General features: G+C 38.2%; 1 protein-coding gene across 8 annotated transcripts in view; it reads right to left on the bottom strand.

Moving 5' to 3' along the window:
* ANK3 (ankyrin 3) overlaps positions 1-17,284 on the bottom strand; it is a 543,412-nt gene that overhangs the window by 428,138 nt on the left and 97,990 nt on the right. The window lies entirely within an intron of this gene.

Raw genomic sequence — 17,284 nt, 5'->3', positions numbered from 1 at the left:
ATATTAACACTTTGAGAGGCCCAGAAAACAACAGCCAGAAGCCAGGCCTTGTCTGCTGTGGCACCTTCCTTGTGGAATGCCCTGGCACAAGAATTACACCAGGCACTCTCCCTCCATGCCTTTAAAAAGCAATAACTAAAACCAGAGTTTTTCAAGGAAGCCTTTAAGGAGGTTCTCCTCGATTCAGTGAATGTGTGAGGGAAGAATAAGCATTCTTCTTTGCTGCCTATCTTTTTAAATTTTTTTTTCAATCTTTTTTATTTTAGAGTGTGTTTTTATGATTTTTGCTTTACATTCTGTAAACATATGGATGGTATAAAACTGAATGAATGAATGGATCGATGAATTACATTCAATATCTCACAGCCTGATTTGTACAGAATTTAAACCTGAAACCTTCTGCTTGCAAAACATGTGCTCCACAGCCAGGCTCCCAGAGTGTAAAAGACATAATGTCATATCCTACGTAAACTAGAGATTTATGCCCTGACCTACCTAAATGGAATTTCTAATGATGTATTTATGCTGAGGTTAGAGTCATGTTATCACTGGTGGCACGTATACTCAGCCTGCTAATATTTTGTGCTTGACACTTAAAACAGTTAACTTAAACTTATCCCCTAGAAGTATCTTTGACTTAAAATATATTTTTCCATTTTATATGAAATATTTCAGCACCTTCTGGAGTTTGACACTTCTTTTGGTGTATAGGGTGGTAGTTGCAGGTTTGCACACAAGGGGTGTGTGTGTGTGTTTGTGTGCAAGGACATGGTCCTAAAATGCAAGCATTTTAAAGCCTGTACAACAAAACAAAGATGGTTGATCTATTAAGTGCCACTGAAAACGTTGGGCTGGAAAAGAAAATCACAACTTTGGCGCAGAAGGAGTTCAGTGCTGCTGCCATGAAGAGTAAAATGGACACTTTGGTTGCCAGTTCTACACACACACACAGGACATCAAACTACATGAAGAAACCACACTGGCCGCTTCTTTGCTACCACTTTGCCTTTGTCCCCCAGTGATGTCAGATTAGGGTCTCTTGCCATAACTTATATCTGTGTAACAATAGCAGCAAAAAATATATATTCCCCACCACCCAAACCTGAAATGCTAAAAAGAACCTAAAACTAAAGATAAGTGAAGTTTTATATAAAATGTCGGTGAGTTCCATCAGAGTTTTGGTAACAAAAGCAAACAACTAGACACAGAATATGCTCAGAGATGCTCTCTTCTTTCACACTAGGCATGCAGCTCTTGCACTGGCTTTACCCACTAGATCTTGGGGTAGTAAATAAAAAACAAACCAAAGCAGGCTAAGTCTGCTCACCTATTTTACCAATTTAATTGTTATGGGTTCCCCACAGAATCCTCAGTGGTAGTTTAGTGAGGATACTTGGAATCCATAACTTCTCCACACTTATAGAACTACAGCTTGGAAGCTTGGGTTCCTTGAGGAATACAAACTGATTACTGAATGAAGCTAATGTTGTGAGGTAGATAATTATTGGTTTATCACATTTATAGCCACTTTTCCACTAAAAGATAATGCTCAAGGTAGGTTACAAACATTTTAAAATAATACAAGCAGATAAAATTACATTTTGGTAAAAAAAATAAGATTGGGATAGCTTGGTGGTTTAGGTATTTGGTTGCAGAATTACGAGTTTGGGGGTTCGATTCCCCACTGTGCCTCCTTGACAGGGGCCAGACTTGATGATTCATACAATCTCTTCCAGCTCTGCAGTTCTAAGAGGAGTTGTTGTTGTTGTTGTTATAATATAAACCATCCCCACCATGAGAACCATTATAATTAAGCGAATACATTAAAAACCATAAATCAGCAAACACAGCAGAGCAGATTAGATATAATTTGCCTGTTTAAAAAGATGTCCCTGAGTCGGAATGGAAACAGATCACAACACAGAAGGGAATGTGTTCTATAGACTGGGAGCCACACCAGAGACAGTGCTGTCCTGTGTGCTCATTAGGCAGCCTTCTGAAATTGCTGCTATTTTAAAGAGACTCTCTCCTGAATATCTTTACATGCAGACAGGCTCATAACAATATGTCTTTAGGTAGTTAACTCTGGCAGAGGCTTTGCCATACTTAATAAAGATTTAATCTTTTGTCCCAAGAAGGAAAAAAATATTTGAAATAATGTCACCACTTTTCATTTTGACCATGGCATTCCTTTTATAGCTTGCACCTTTAAGAAATTGCTTAGTTCTATAATCCTTTGTCTCCCTTGACTTGAAGGATTAGCATACTCAATTTGAGAGATGTGTTCTCTCTGCTTTATGCATCTTGCTTATCATGAGCTAAAGCGGATATTTAAAAAGAGATCTCTTTGTTTTCCTTGTAGTCTTTTTGGAACCAAAGCAGTGAAAAATGAAAGTTGTTCTGATTTTTTAAACGAAATGTTAAAGCAAAAAACCTGTGCAGTCCAAGGAATAAATAGTGATTTAGTTATTCCTAAGAAAGAAAGACCAACATAATAGTGAGGACATTTATGACTGGAGAAAGACAAATGGTGTAACTAGATATGCTCTAGTTATTTGTAATAACAAAGATATTAAAAAATAAATGAAGGTTGCTTGGATGTTAGATGTAATCTGACACTGGCATACCTACCGGAACTCTGCAAGCTCCATCCTCATATTGAGGTTTAACTACAGAGCCCATGGCAACAACATCTGGCCACCTTTTGGAATTTCCATATTCCCTATGTTCTATTTCCCTCCCCCAGTGCCGCTATTTAAGAAACAAATTTGCCACCTAACCAGTGGTGAAGAATCTGGACAGTTTAGACTTTTTCACTCTCTGGCATAATTTTATTTGTTGCTAGTGAAGATATTGCCTTTTAAAAATTTGTTTAAGATACGTAAGGGAAGCAAAAGAGTTATCCACTGTAAAATGGGCTGGTGCAAATATAAGATTTGGACAACTCTTAATGGCAAATAAATTCTAGACAGACCACATTCTTTCTACCATCAATCCCTTCCTTACCCAGAGTGGATCACAGTTATCTTTATCACAGATTAAGCAGTAGCTCTCGTAGGTATTAACTATAACTACATTAACCAGGTTGACAGCATCAGAAACCAGCTTCAAACACTAACTGCACTTAATCATAACCTTTGATTATGATTATATGGTGTCAAGTCAATTTCAACTTATGATTTAATGGAAGGATAGCATTTCCTCCCAGTGAGTGATGGGTTTAGAGTAGTGATTCTCAATCTTCGGTTCTTGGACTACAATTCCCAACATAACTAATGGTGAAAGCTTCTGGGAATTTTAGTCCAAGAACATCTGGGGACCCAAGGCAGGGAAGCACTGGTTGAGAGCAAAAGGAAATGAAATCTTGGGACCTATGGGTATTATGACTGTGCAACTAAAGGGACTAGCACAGTCATAACACCCAATGCTCTTTATATATATAAAGAGCATTGGGTATTATGACTGTGCTAGTCCCTTTATATATAAAGAACAGGGACTAAATATATTTATCTAGTAGGTATTAACTACTACATATATATATATATGTACTGTATTTGCTATATTGTACTACTACATATATATATGTATTTGCTATATTGTAACCCAACCCAAACGTACCATTTTATACCTGATAATTTAAAAAACAATAACTCCTATAATTCTCCATGTATTGTCTTATGATGTATACTGTAAATAATAACTATGGGGATTTTTAAATTTATGGCCACTCACCACTAAAAGTTACACCCTTTGCATGACTGTGTAAAAGGATTCAGCTCATGAGTCAGAATCTACTTGATTTAGTACATGATTTATTACATACATACTGTATTACTACGATTCATTTTTGGCATACCAACAGCCTGGGGTAAAAACATACATTCATCCAGATTACAAAGGGTTTACCACTTGATGACATAGATAGAATGAATCCTAACACAACAAAGATGGCTTCATCAGTAGCAGTTTCTAATTTGGGTCTCAGTTTCATATATGCCCACAGAAAACCCAGCCAAAATGATCAGGATACCTGAGACATTTAACATCTGTTGCAGTTATCCAGCACTTGTTTTAGAATGTGTAAATGTACCTTATCAGACAACTACAAATGAAATATTTGAAGCTGCATTCTTTCTAGGATTACCAAAACTGGATTATTTTTCTTGGTTTTCCTGGAACAGCTGAAAACTGGGGAGAAGAAAGGGAAGCACAGTTTCATACTAAAATAGAATACAGCAGAACATGTATGAGAAAATGAAAGAAATTATTCCTTCTCAACTTCCATGTACTCATCCAAGCTTAAATTGCCCAGAAGAAGTTATGGATATTGTTAAGCACACAAACACTCTTCTAATAACTTAAAATTTTCTGTTCAACTCATAAATCTAAGACTTCTTAAGGTCCAGTTATGAAAGCACATCATATAACAATAAGGTCCACTGATTTAACCGCAATATTCAAGAAAGCTTTTTTTCCCAATAATAAACTACCAAGCACTGGAAGTTCCAAAGAATCAACCACCACTTGGAAACATTGCCCTTTTGGTTGACAATCCCCAGAATCTCCCCAGCCTTTATACACAGTCCTTCTGATTGGGGATTCTGAGGATTAATTATGTAAAAAGGAACTTCTTTTCAGGCTCTGAAAAGGGTGTTTGGGGATGAGAATGTGTAGAAGCTCTATTGAACACCAGGGGGCAATACAGAAGAGGAAGTGTAAAACACCGTGTGGATAGTCTGAACCTCTTTGCCATCAAAATTATTAATGGAGTTGCAGATACCTGTCAGCAAGCAAATTGAAACAAAAATAAAAACTCAATCTTCTTCAGAGTTCTATGTATCAGGGAAAGTAACTAGGAGCACTATAACTTCTGCTGCTGTTTACATGTTTTTGAGAATAATAGACTGCCGATTACTATTTCCAGCTGGATAATTACTTAGATTGATACAGGCCACAAGGAAACAATAAACTAATATAAATCATGGTGAAAGCCAAACAGAAAAACAAAGATGGCTCTCACACAGATTTTACACAGCAGTCACTCCAACTGTCAAAACAGAGATAATTTCTCAACTGTGCTACCTTGGTAAAATATTTGAAGGTACTGTATCTGTTATTCCATAAACAAGTGGTAGTAATCTGTTTCAGATAGTCATGTTATGAGAGACTACCTACAATTGCTGTAAATGTAAACATATCTTCAGATGACTCATAGGAAAAGAAATATGCTACCAAATGTTAATTTTCAAATATAGTACACACGACACTGCAAATATACGCTGCTGCTATCACTTCAATTAAAAGAAACTTACTTTTTTCCTTTCATGAGTTTTCTTGATCCTGCTCCTTCCTCTCAGCTTTATATCCTTCACCCCTACATACTGCCTCCCTTTCATCTTTATTCAAATCAGATACTGTAATTCTGATCCTTATAAGAACCTCACACAAAGCACACAACTTATCTTAAGAATTTTGATCTTTCTATCCTCGTTATCTATTGCTTTCTCTTCCAAAACTGCAGCACATCCAGTGTTTTCTCATAGTCTTCCTTTTTTACTCATCTCAACCTGTTTTTCACATCTACCACTCTTTGTCAATCCGATCGAACCTGTATTTATAATGATATACTTGCTAGATCTCTAGGTCTTATACAGAGACTTTATCTATAACTTTATCTTTCTGCTCCAGATCATAACAGGATAATTTACTGCTGTTTATTTTCCTAAACTAAACACTTCTAAAACAATATGTTTATCCACAATCGTCTACCAGGCCTCCATCTTTGCATTTATCATTCAGAATAGTCCTGGTTTTATTTACTTTAATAAAATTCATACCCTGCTTTTGGACATCAACATATATTCAGAGTAGCCTGAAAACCACAGACAACAGAAATGGGCAATGAAACGATACTTCCCCATCATGTCATCATTTTATTTGGGTAAGTACTAAGATGTAAATATTGCAATCTTCTTCAAACATTCGAATTTATGCTTCAATTCTTTAACATCCAGATTATTTCAGTGCCTATCTCTCCACTCACTCTCTTCTCGTTCAACCTGTTTCCTTGATCATTTATTCTGCTTCTTCTTGTTGTTGTTTTTGCTCTAAAGGAGCAATCACTCATTTACTTCAGCTTCACTTGCTTTTTTTGTCTCAGCAAGTTCATTTGAAGCTCATAGTTTAGCTCTATATATGTTTAGTTTTGCCATTCATGTTTAGCCTTAATCCCTTCTCTCTCCCTCCCTCCCGCCCTCCTTTTTAATTGCCACCCTCAAAACCGAAGGTTTCTTTCTTTATTTCCTATTGTTGCCCTTTTAAAAATTTCTCTTCCTGTAATTTTGAAGTCTCTTCCTGCTGTTGTCTAGCTGCCTCCTTGTTTCAAACTAGAGTGGGCAAAGATTGCTCTTTTTGACCCCAAACCCACTCACCCCCAAGATCTATCCAATTCCCCTGACAGGGACGAAAGATCTTTTCCTGAAGGCCTACAACAGTAGTATTTTTTTTTTTTTTTGCATGGGTGTGTGTGCAACAGGACTCCCTCAACCACTCCCAAGATCAAACATCAAACCCATACATTCATATCTGGTTACTTCTAATTTTAATTCCCACCACCACACCATATTTCAGCATTTCCAGGCTTGATGCAAACCACAATGGGTGCCAGGATTCCTCTTTCAGCTCCTATCTTCTTGTGTGCACTGTCCACTCAATATTCATAAATCCTAAAGCTAGTTTGTGGTCTAACATTTGACATTTGGAATGATACTTTAATGCATATCCACAATACAAATGATTGTCTCATCTGTATTACACATATATTTGTAAAAAAAAAAAAAAAAAAAAACACCCCTGTGCAACAAGAACCACCAAGTTTCATAATTGTTTACATCTGAACTTGTGAAAATCTGACTTGTCTTTTGTGGATTGGCATATCAGTTTATTTTCTGGCATATACAGGGAAGTGAGGGTAACAACAGGGAAAACATCCTCTCTCTCTCTCTCTTTCTCTCTTTCTCTTTCATCTGAGTATCAATCTCAGCCTGGAACAATCTACACAACCAGTACATTTTCTGGACACCACTGTGAAACTACAACATAGACATCTTAGCACCACACTGCACCGAAAATCTACTGATCCTTATGCATACTTGCATGCAGCCAGCTCCCATCCTGCTCGCAAGACATAATCCATTGTTTACAGCCACGCCCTTAGATACAATCACATCTGCTCAGACCAACAAGATAGAGACACCAAACTCAAGGTTGTACAAAATACATTCTTCAGACTCCAGTATCCATCTAATATGACGAAGGAAAAAAAAATTAACAGGGCAATATGAATACTCTGAAGCTACCTACTGCAGGACAGACTCAGAAGAGAAAACAACCAAATACCACTAAGTTGTCACTTTCAGTACATAACTGTGACCATTCACACACATCGTAAGTGAACGCCCACCTATCCTTGACCAGAATACTTCACTCTCCCAAGCCTTCGGTGGCATACCTATACTTGCTTACAGACAGCCTCCCCCAATCCCACACAACCACTGACACATAATATACACAAAAATAACACAGAGATGGGGACTAAATCCTTCCACAAACCCGAATGGCAGCTCTGTCCCAATATTTATTCTGGTAATACAATTACAGGACCTAAAAATGTCACACACAACATCAAGGGTGCTTTTTACCTGTTACTCTGCCAATATTATCTATGCCATAGTTTGCCAACAATGCCCTCTGCACTCTACATAGGACAAACAGGACAGTCTCTGTGCAAAAGAATTAATGGACATAAATCAGACATCAGGAATGGCAAAATACAAATAAATATTAATCAATTTTACAAATAAACCTGTTCAAAATTATTTTAATTTACCTAGATATGCTGCACAAGATCAGAACACTACCATTCTGGAGAAGAAAGATTACACGAGAAGAATCTAGAGAGAGTTAGCTGAGATAAATATATACATATGCCTAAAACCTGTCTCAATGGACTCAATATTAGCCAAGGTTTCTTAGGCTATTGCCAAATGTAAAACTCTACAATAATTGTGTTGTATCTCCTGCATTTCCCGGCTGTATTTTCATTCTAACTAACCAGAGTCATTTAACTCATTGCTATGTTGTTCCTGCTATCTATAGTCTCAGGTTAGCTTAGTCACCAACCATTTGTTTACAGAACAAAACTTCCTATGAAAGGAACTGAAAATTAAACAGAGGTTCTAAATGTCATTACCAGGTGTGAAATAACACACAATCAACAACCTATGCCCAGGAAACAGTCAATCTCTTTATTTTTGGCCATGTATAAATGTATAAATATTTACACATTTACAGTACTCCTATATCTGAGGAAGTGGACTTGATCCACTTGATCATAGTAAAATACAGCTGTTAATCCTTCAGGTGTCACCAGGTTTATGTTTTCTTCTTTTTTCCCCCCTCTTATTTTTGGCCGTGCGAAATCGTGTAAGCTCAAATCATGATGGGCTGAAAACAGTGACAAGAGTAGACTGGAAGAAAATTCAGAATAGGACAGACTACACAGGTGTCCAACAGATGACATCTGGCCCGGAAGTTGTCAACAATATAAAAGTAGGTCAGAATGGAAGCATCCATGGGAAGCGGGCATCCAGGAAGAAGATGAAGGTGCCCAGTGTAGTGACAATGATGAAGGTCCAAAAGAAGTGATCCATCACAATGGCCACATATTCCCAGGCCTTGCTAGTCAGCAATAATATATCCCAAGTTCTTACACTTGACATTCTGAATAATATTTCAACGCATATTCAAAACAGTAATGATTGCCCCATGTTCATTTTCATCCCTAACTCATTAATATATTTTGCCAGGCATTTCAGTTCATAGGCAGTCCAAGAAGAGAACGGAGTTGTCCCCACCCCTCCTGCCTTGCTCCCTGTAGATGCAGCACATCAAGGTACCTGGAAGAGGGGAGAGATGGCAGCAAGAGATTGTACAAGACCTGCAGGCTGCAGTGTTTCTAGCCCAAACCTTCCACTCTGGGAGTTTAGACTCTGTCTGCAAAAACTTCTGAATTTAAAATATGGGCTGTTCTCAGGCTGGAAACAGTGTTTTAAAAGCACTTCCATAGTTTTGCAACAATAATGAGCATCGAAACACTGGAGATGGGATGTTTTATCACTTCTGAGAGGCTAGAAAATGCTACTCCAGGATCAGCACTAAGAAGGCTAGCAGAAATCAATCCACTATCCCATGGAGAGGAAAATTGCCAAAAAGACAGAAAAATGGTGAAGAAAAGCAATTATGGCCCATTTCACATATGAGAGTAGATCACATACTCTATCCATACTCCTCACCCACCCACCCAACATTGGTATATGTAAACATTCTTCCTACTTGGGTCAGTTCTATATGTACGACTGATATCCTTGTCTTTCTCATGGACAGGCTTTAAATGCACAGAGTCTGATAAATTGTGCGTGTTGATAGAGGTTTAAGGCGAGGAAAACAACCATCATGCTCACCCCTGTAATACATGCATTCATTCCAATGAATAAAGAGGATTAGTGCCAATCGTCTTTGTTCATTAAAATATCCCATCCAATAAGCATGCACATGGAGATGCCACAGTGATCTAGCAAGTTGCTGGTTGTGTGTAGTTATATGCACTGCTTGTATGGCAGTGTTATGCCACTGCAGCAGCATCCGTGGATGGAATCCCAATGCATGAAAATACAGAACAGGATGATGGCCATACCTTTGCTGGGATATTCATCTTGATGATTATAAAACAACTCATGTCACATCTCACATTTATCAGGAATGTGATATGAATCACATATTTTGCATTTACCTCCAACTGACTACTAGATGCTGGGATCATACCATGCTTGTGCATGTCAAGAAACTGCACCATCCATTCTGAAGAACAAACATTGGCCTAAATCCAGTTTTAGTCTCAGTTAAAGCATATCCACTGCAATAAATTGGACTTACAGTAATGCTGTCCATTTCAGTCCACTTACTCTTGCTGTGACTAAAATTGGATTTAGTGCATTGAATTCCACTGAGTCCTACAAAAACAGGTATGCAGATCCCACATAAGAATACTTTGTATTTATATAGGGTAGCCTTCACCATGTTAACCCACTCCAGGTAGGTTGGACAATTCCCATCATGCCCTGCACCACAGCCAATGATCATGCTAGTTGAGAATGAGGGCAGCTGTCTTCCAAGACATCTACTGGGCATCAGGTTGCGAGCAGTTGATTGGAGAAGTTCATGCACATTACCTCAGATATCCCCATAAAAAGCCTATAGAAGTACTGTAGGCCAATATTAGTGCCCCCACACTGTAAGAGGTGGGAAGGGCTGAGAGAGTACAGCATGCCTAAGGCCACCCAAAAGATTGCATATATGAGATTAATGATGGGATGTCCTAATTTACAGCATGCACCTTGAAATATTACATACATGCTCATCTATTTTTTTGCATTTCTTGCTACAAAAATTTTAATGATGCATCTTCCAGTACTGTTTATTTTGACAATTATTTCAACTCTCATCTAACACAAAGATGTAACACAAGAGTCACTGGTACTGTATTCTGTAGCAGACACCTCCCACCTCCAGCCTCCCACAAAACACATTAATGATCATTTAGTTAAATGGCTGTTTTCAGCAACAGCATTAAGAATTCTAATTTTACTGATCACAAGGAGATTTGGGTTTTGTCTTTAAACATTTCTACTACATTTGTCTTTTTTGTTTTCTTTTTCAAGAGGCCAGGGTGAGGACTAAAGGCAAATCATTCCTCTTTTCAAAATAATCAAACGGTATTTCAGAAAAGATGCAACAGAGCACACACCACATACATATCTTTATTCAAAATTAATAGAGCTTTTTCAGCATCAGCCGATTTTAAACATGTGTTTACATTTTGTCAACAATATTTTTTATCTCAGATTAAACTAGCTTTCTTTATCCTTGGCAAATGAGGTGTTATTTTTCTATAGCATTAAAAAAATACAGTTCTTCAACATAGGCATATAAGAGTCTTTTGTTGATCAGACCAAAGACTTTTCTGTAATTCTTTCTCCTATAGCTGCCGACCAGATTCCCATGGGAACCCCATAAGCAGGATGGGAGCAGCTTGCCACATTTCATGGGTTCGTTCAGCACCCGTTTTAAATGTTTAAAGGACAAAAACTGTGTCTGTCACATAGGTGTGTGTCACAAAATGGCTGCTCATGACAGCTGCACTGGATGATATGAACAGGAGATGTGAAACATATACTGTCTCAAAAACATTTTGAGCGAGCAACCACCAAGTCACTCCGCTGATGCATAACGTATGTGTTTACTTCTCCCATAAGGAAAATAAAAACAGATTTTGCTAGCAGTGTCAAAGTTTGACATTCTTTCAAATAAATTGTGTACAGTGTACATTTGAAGCATAAACTTAAACAGCTTTACAGAACAAAAAGGTAAGTAGCCTCACCCACAACTATTCAACATTAACAAATAGTTTATTTAAAAAAGGAGAGAGGGCCCTTGGTATTTAGCGTCTTTTTAAAGATCCTTCATCATACAATGCGAGTTTGTTCACCTTCCAAGTTTTTACTTTGACAAGAGATTCTCCATATTTTGCCTCAAATACCCTTCCTGCCATCTAAGCCCCCTTCTCAAGGAGCCCATGCTTACCCTGCAAGATCCTTGAATGCCAAAGCAGTTGCTGTTACCCTATATAGTAATAATCATGTGCCAACAAGTCAGTGTTGATTTATGGCAACCCCTTTCAGAGTTTTCCAGACAGAGAATACTCAGAAGTATTTTATCATTCCCTTCTTTTGAGGACACCCTGGGACTTGTGCAGCTTGCCCAAGGCCACACAGCCTGGCTTTACTCCCAAGGAAGGCACAGTGGGGGAATTGAATTCCGAACCTCTAGTTCCACAGCCAGTTATCTAAATCACTGAACTATCTAGCCAGCTCTTGCCCTATAATGTCAGCATAAACATGCCAATCCATGCTTCTTCTTCCATAGATGGCCACTGGGTGCCATTCCTAACCACTTCGTGTTCTTCCCAAATTCTGACAATCTTACAGGTTCTAAACATGTTGATACCACTGTTGTTAGTTTTAAATGGCGTGTGGGAAGAGATGGATACAGAGGCATGTCCTACTAGCTATAGAAACCTAGATCCTCTACTGAAAGCTTCTTTGCTGTGAATGCCAAGATAATTCGTGCAAAATATGATACATGGTCAATGGTTAGCAGAAGGAACTTATGAAGGGTCTAATGATGCCCCTGCATCTTACACTTGGTACCAAGGGTATCCCAAGACGTTTTGCTACCTGTGGCACAGCAGCAATCAATATCCTTCCATGAGACATCATAGTGCATAATACTAAAGGCCAACCAAGTTATTTGGGTACCTGGAACATAAAATTGTACAAACACTTCTCTCTCTCTGGCAGTGAATACACTATAATAATGATGGTGGTGGTGGTGAGGACAACGAGGAAGAATAATGAGTAATTTCTGATTTTCTGTGCTTTGATTATACTCCAAAATTTCCAACTTAAAGCTGCCTCACTCTACCTGATGACAAGCATGTTCCTAGTCATGGGTTTCAACACAATTCATTGCCTCTGATGATCATGACATGGAAATGAAGCTTTAAAGACAGAATAGTCAAGGCCACTGAATATTTTTTATGAAGCCTTTTTAGCATAAGCATCAGTGTAGCATTGTAAACATCCTGTGACTTGGTTAATTATTCTGATGCATAACTGTCTTGTTATGCACTATAGTGGTAGAAACATTTGAAACAAACCGCATCTGAGAAACATATATTTCACTTACATTTCCTTACGCTTCTTTTTCAGAACAAGAAAAAAGGGCAAGAGAAATTCATTTGAATATCCATACAACTCAGAAGATAAATGTGAATAGCAATCTTATCACTCATTTCACAGCTTTCGAATGAAACGGCAACACGTACACAGATATGCACACACAGAACATTATTTTATGCAGAGCAAACAGATGACACATTCGAGAACAATTCTGCCCAACAGGATCCAATGACCTTTCAGCTGCAAGGAAGGCTACACAGCAGGACTGCGGCCCAAAATCCTGCAAATCAAACAGAAGACATAACAAATGCTAGGGAAGAACTACTTTAGCCATTGGCATTCTTTAAATGCCAAAAACACCACTTGAATCTTGAGGAATACTATTTTAAATACGTTTTCAGCTGCATCCATCTTACGACTTTAACACAGCCTCTCTGATACTGAGTAGAACATGTGGGACCTTCTGGAAGAGATGGTGAGGAGTGCTCTTACTGTCTGTATGTCTCATCTTGAATCCAAGAGTTGCACTAATCCTTGGGTACTTCTGAAAACTTGTTTCTCCCTTGCCTTCTCATTCTCGTACATACTGCCTTTCCACTTTGTTTCTAGGTCTACGATAATCTGTGTTGTTCCTCTGCCATTCTTCTTCCATAAGCCTTCCCTCATCTCAGAGGGCCACATAAGAAAAACACTGTATTTCTAGGGTCTTGCAATTCTTCCTTATCTCTCTCACAGCAATTTGCAACTCATAACTCAGATGGAGAATATATAGATTTTGGACTAATAACAATCAGTATTATATAGTTTGGGATTTGGGGAATTCAATTTTGAAAAAGTGCAAAATGTTCCCCTTCTTTGGACTCTCCTCTTAGGAAACCAAAGGACAATATTTTGCCTTGTAGATTAGCCTCCCATCCTGCACACTGTTGGGATTATTGCACCCTTGTATGTTGCCTTTAAATGGTTTTGGTTAGGAGCAATCTTTCTCAATGAGGGTAAATGTCAATCAAATCAGTAGCAGCCAATTGTTCGCTCTCTGCCTCTGAGTTTGAAGAGAGCCATGCCTCTCTACTCAAATCTTTTTCCCCACTCTTTTTAGCTGGACATTCTGAAGACAGAGTTATGTAGTCAAGTTAGTGACAGTCATGAAGCTAGTTAATCAGTTAAACTCTGTTCATGAAACCAGTTGATATTTTTCTACAGAATGCTGCTTGTTTTGCTCTTTGAAGAACTGTGAGTCAAATGAAGAAATTTATTTTTTCTCATACCAATATTTCTGAGTGAATGATTGAGACAGTAAGTGCCAGTTCAGGAGAATGAAGCAATAAGGGGTGGTCTATTGTGGGAGGACTTGAAGCTAATCTTGCTTTCTAGGTCCTTCTCCACTGCGTAGGTAGAGGTTTTTAAGCCACAATAAATTTCCACATTCTGCCAATACATATTTCCTACCATACCTCCCACACACTTACTCTTCTTGCCATGCACTATGCCAGTCCTGCCAAACGCGTAAACCTTCCTTGTGTGCCCAGCGACAGCCCTGGTCCTTCTTTTGGGTTAAAAACAAACAAAACAAAAGCTCTTGCCAAGACTTTGCACTCTGCTTAACAAAGCTCAAACAAGATTAAAAACAGAGCTGAATTACAGTCCAGTCCTAAACAAATGGTAACATGCCTCATTGATTTAAGTGAAACTTACATCCTGCTGCTGGCCCTTGGCAGTCGGATCATGACAAAAATAACTCTGCAGCATCCTCACCCTTTTTCTCCCCTGCTAACCAAGTCTGAAATGAAAAGCTCTACTACAATGTACTGAAGACCAGAGTAAATTTAAACAAACAAGTCTTCCATTCACTTATTTGAAGCTCTGACATAAGATTAGGAAGCACACAGGATGTGCCAAATATATCATGTGTGTATCATATCTCCATGTGTAATCAAGCTGAAGGGAAAAGATAAGTTGTTCTGGGTTCTGTTTAATTCTCCCTTTACACCCTCTGGTTTGGACAGCTCTATAATCCTGATGTATATAAACTTGGCTCTTCCGTCTAGTTTCCAAACACATTGTTACTTTCCAAAAACTTTCTTGGAGGAGTCCTTTGGTTAATTAAAGTAAGTGCTCCAAGCTGTCAGCCATCATCAACCCACATTATCCCGAGTCTTTCCCAAGATTCAAAAACAGCAAAGTGCACAATCTTGACTGAAAACACTTCCACCATGAGGTGAAAATACTGATATGTTGTGGAGAACAAATAGCTGGTCTTTCAAATAAGGGATTAATTCAGTTTTCTTAATGTTCCTCTGATAACAACCTAGGATTATGTTAAACACAAGCCTTTGACAGACCCATTCCTTCCCATTTTTAACAAGAAGAGTTAAAAGGGCAAAAATGCATTATAATGGAGACCACTAATCCATTTAAAAATTTGGGGGGGGGGACTACAATTGAACTCAGATTCATAATTATATCTTCTGCTCTGTTCCTTATACTATTTATGCTATATTAAAAATATATTAATGTGTTAAAGTTCCTCAACACATAAATATGCTAAAAAGCCTATCACGATTACTCCCTGCCCCCTATCATGTCATTAAAAAAATCTCACAATCATTTTTAATGGACACTCAGATTTAGCATATGATAGCCCTTTATTGAAAGGATGTTGCGGAACAGAAGGACATCAAGGAAGAATGCCCTATGTCTCCTTACTGGTATTAGATGTAGGATGTTATTGCAAGCTACACACAGAGACAGTGACTAGCTCAAGAAACTGAAGGATAAGAGGTTGTGATTCAAATGCCACAGAACATGGATGCCACAACCCAGTGCAGCTCCAAATCATCTGTAAGTGCCATCTAAGATACCTTCTCTAACCACAACCCTTAAGTCATACACAACAATGGTTCCCTTCCTTGAGGAGGACGTGACAGTAGCCACCATTTTTCCCTGGAGGGAGAAAAAAAAAACAATTCTGGATAAGTCAATATGGGGAACTGGACCCATGCTTCCCAGAAGATGTGTATTTCAGCAATGATGTCATAGCTGCTGGGTTAAAGCCAAAACAAACCAGTTTGATCCTACGCTTCCTGACTTGAACAGAATTCTCACTGTGCCCAATGGGACTTACTCTCTTTTACACATAGAGATCACAGCCATAGTTACACAAGGTTAGAAGGTGCTTCTCTTCTGTACACAGACTCTCGCTGGAGAGATGCTTATAATCATTTCTTCTGTTCTTGACTTATAACAAGACAGTAGTAATTACTACAAAACATACAGCATATTTTGTTTTTAATTTTAAAAAGTTATATGCCAAGAAAATTTAACCTGATAGAGAATTGCAGTTTCTACCCTGGGAAGGCTGTGAAGATTTTCTTTTGATGTGGGAAGTACAGTATTTGTACTATATTACAAATATCATCATCATATATATATATTTTTTCAAAAATACTTTACTTGGAGAGCAATATGCTTTGTTGCTTTGTAAAAGAGCATTAACAACCTCACATGTCTCATTTCCAGCTTCTCATATAAGCAGTCTAACCTGTGGATCAGTTGAACCTCAATAGCTGGATGTAAACTAATTGCTAGGGATCTAGTCTTATGTCTGTAGAACAGCCTGTGATATTTCCCAGCAAACAGTTCCCACTGAGCTCAGGGAGACTTGCTTCCAAGTAAGCATATTGGGAGTCTGGCTCTTAAGCAGTGACATGAAATCAGCTTATGCACAAGTAGTTTCTAACAGAATCAGGACCAACTTCCAAATAAACATTGTTCAGGGCTGGAGGGTGAGACCTACACAATAAAGAGACATTTAGCTGCTGCCATTTTTCACAACTTCTTCCTGAGAAAACCCATTTACAAATTTGATAAAGGTTTGAGGATCACTGCTGGCATTGCTAGAAACCACGAAGATGTTTATCTATTTTCTGAAATTGCTCAGCATTTTATACTCTGGAGGCAATGTGAGCAGAGCAAAGCAAATGGCTATGATAAACCACAAAACAACAATTTTCTGTGAAACTTGTCCAAGAACCACCTGTGCATCTTTCTATAATTCAGACAACATATATGGGGGAGGGGGGGAGCCTTGTGAACCAAAATTAGATTTCATCACAATTCATTCAGTGGCAAAATGTAAAAACCCCTACTAAAATAGGCAGGCTGATACAAATGTAAATACTGTATATGAGTTATACACACATTCACAAGTTTCATTCTGACTGAACATTCACAACATTTACTATAAAGCACAGACTGTTGATACATAAAGTTTTTTTTTCAAGGCTTAGCTGGGCTCTGTGTTTATTCACTGCATGTGGACGTTCAGACGACTATAGTGTATGTATGAAGTCACAGGGTTTCTTCCATATAGTGAGCATTTCACTTCCGAATGTTCTGCTGTTTGAACAATATAAAGCAATCGCATT

This window comes from Pogona vitticeps, chromosome 3, assembly GCF_051106095.1.
Source record: "Pogona vitticeps strain Pit_001003342236 chromosome 3, PviZW2.1, whole genome shotgun sequence".
Classification (NCBI taxonomy): domain Eukaryota; kingdom Metazoa; phylum Chordata; class Lepidosauria; order Squamata; family Agamidae; genus Pogona; species Pogona vitticeps.
Note: the sequence above shows the minus strand (reverse complement) of the source record. Positions and strands in the feature narration are given on the sequence as shown.